At 38.9% G+C, this 2,918-nt stretch overlaps 1 protein-coding gene across 1 annotated transcript in view; it reads left to right on the top strand.

Annotated features, from left to right (window-relative positions):
• Window positions 1-2,918, top strand: part of SLC26A3 (solute carrier family 26 (anion exchanger), member 3) — a 58,586-nt gene that overhangs the window by 47,955 nt on the left and 7,713 nt on the right. The gene's annotated exons all lie outside the window — the stretch shown is intronic.

Below are 2,918 nucleotides of genomic sequence, written 5' to 3'. Positions count from 1 at the left end.
TAATTGGTGGTCTGTTCCACAATCAGCCCCCGGCCTAGTTTTCACAGCTGATATTGAGCTTCTCCAGCGGTTCCTTCCACAGATGTAGTCGATCTTATTTCTATGCATAACACCAGGTGAAGTCCATGTGTATAACCTGCGTTTGTGTCTCTTATAAAATGTATTTGCAATGAATAAGTCATTGATTTTTTACATAGAATACCAGAAATACCAAGAGAAAAAATAGTTCCATGTCCTCTTAGTCATCAAATTTTTTTCTTAAAGGGAAAAACCATCCCAATTTAGACCCCATTTCTAAACACTTATAGTTACTCTTTCAACTATTTTAAGTATCTCCTGAGAGGGACTGTCAAATATAAAAGGGTAAATATTTACTTAGTTCATCTTACTGAAAAACTGTAGTATTAGTACTCTGTTCAGAATTTTTTTAAACTTTCTGAAGCATAGACATTTAAAAAGTTTTGTATACCCTGTGAACTTCTGAAGGAAGAAAAAGAGCATATCTACACATTTAACCACCAAACCCAACCCAACACTCTCCAGTCAATTCTGACTCATGGAGACCCAAATTGTCAATGTTCATGGGAGGAGATTGCCCATCTTTCTGCCATAGTCGGGCTGGTGGAGTCACGCTGTAGACCTTTTGGTTAGCAGAGCAATCCTCAGTGCACTAATCCACCAGAGCCCCTTACCTGTACATATCACACAGAACTCAGGTTAAGAGCAGGGAGTGAAAAACAGATATTAGTCTGATTGATCCATTTGGCTTTGAGTACACCAAAAATTGTGCCAGACACATGGAGCACTGGGGAAATCTGTAAGAACCTCTCCCAAGTGCCAGAGAGCAAGGATAACACAAAACTCAGATGTGCCTGATTCAATCCACAGTATATCTAATTGCTTCATATGCCTTTGAAAGTTGGACAATGAAAAGGGAAGACTAGAGAAGGATTGAAGACGTCTTTGAGCTGTAGTGTTGAAAAAGAGCGCTAAGTATCCCACAGATCGACAAAAGAACTAATCTGTCTTAGAGGATGTGTGCTCCTTAGAGACAAGGATGGTAAAATTGTCTCATACTTTGGGAAGGCTGTCAGGACAGACAATTCCTTGGGAACAGGCATCACGCTGGGAAAGGGAGAGAGGATTACACTCAAGGAGATGGACTGACAAAGTACAGCAGAGATCGTGAGCCTGGCGCAGGCTATAGATATGTTGTTCACAGGCTGACTGAGGGAGTTGTGTCAGCCTGACAGCACCTAACAGCAGCAGCAGCTTTAAACAGGATTAGTGATGATTGTTTCCATTTCTTCCCATAATACATTTCAGCCTTAACACCTTAAAAGTTCACTTACTTTTTTTTTCTCCTATACTTCTATGGTGGTTTATTTTAACTAATAGGGCTACATGGGCTTTTACTTCCAACTTGAAGCAAATTCTGAAAATTGACTCGTAAAAAAAAACTTCATTCTTGATTTAGGAAGTGGACAAGAAACTATGCTGGAAGATAATAAACATAACACTTATCTACACAAGAGCAAGGCTTAAAGGGAGAAGGTAACCAAAGATTTAATGGGAGATAACTTGGGAAGAGAGTACTAAAGTTAGAAAATATTAAACTGAGCAATTAACTCTTAAAAATAAATTTCTACTCTTTAAATATCTAATACACATTCTTGTCAAAATAACTTACCCCTTAGAAAAGCAACTGAAATGCCATACAAGACTGACCCTACAATACATGAACAGAACAAAAGATGGTGACATCCATTCATTTTTCTAGCATCTCCAACTGGATAAACAAGTCCAAAACCTGATATACTGATCTTCCCACCCAATCTACTCTATCAGGACCTTTTTTCATGTCAAGTCCACCCTTCTAGGCCCCTCTTTCTCACAACACCGAGTATTTAAACTGCTGGAAATTTTATCTTTATATTTATCCTTAAAATGTTTCTAGAATACATTAATTTCTTTCTCAAAATGATTCATATGAGGTAGATTCTATGTTCAGCCCCTATTTCCAAAAAAAAGATAAATTACATTTTACCGAGAACAAGTTAAATGGTAAAGGTTATATAATTACAAGTGGTAGAGTCAGAATTTAGCCTACAAAATGCAACACCAGAGGCCATGTTCTTATGAAGCATTACTTCCCAAGAGACAGGTAAAGCCAGTCTTGAACATTATCTATTCCAGTTTAATCCATTAATAGTTCCTAGACCTAGTTAAACTCTAGAAAAAGTTAGATTTTACACGTGTTTCCATATCACTAATTTACTTCTTTGGTACATACATGTTTTTCTCTTAGAGACCTCCGGTAGCCTAGTGGTAAGGTAAGCTCCCAACCCAGAGGCACACAGCTCAAATTCACCATCTTCTCCTCAGGAGAAAGACGGGCAATCTCTTCCCATGTGACTTACAGCGTGAGACCCTGCTGGAGGTCAGCCAAGAGTCAGTCCCAACTTGATAGGAAACAATCATTAACAACTGATCTTACTGCTACTGACTCAGAACCAACTCATGTGGACCCTCCAACTGGAGTTCTGAGGAGACTGTTGAATTGAATGTGAGGAGACTGTTCACCCGTCTCCCTTGGAGCTGCTGGTGGATTTGAACTAGCAGAGATGTACAGCCTTTGCGTTAGCAGTGCAATGCCAGTCAAGTAATTAATATGCATACGAATCTTCTCTATGCTTCTATCGATACGTCTGTGTACAGGTGACATACAGGAGTTCGAGTGTGTATTTTTTTTGCCCCTGGACACTCTATTTTGAAAAAGAATTTAAGAAATTTGAAGACTACTTGAGGTCGACCATCAAGAACAGTTCCTTACTAAGATGTAAGCTCCTGAAGAGCAGGACTCTAACCTGTTTTGCTCATCATTACACTCCCACATCTAACATTAGGATATACTATGG

The sequence above is a fragment of the Elephantulus edwardii genome, unplaced genomic scaffold (assembly GCF_000299155.1).
Source record: "Elephantulus edwardii isolate Elephantulus edwardi_28Jun2011 unplaced genomic scaffold, EleEdw1.0 scaffold00022, whole genome shotgun sequence".
Lineage (NCBI taxonomy): Eukaryota > Metazoa > Chordata > Mammalia > Macroscelidea > Macroscelididae > Elephantulus > Elephantulus edwardii.
Note: the sequence above shows the minus strand (reverse complement) of the source record. Positions and strands in the feature narration are given on the sequence as shown.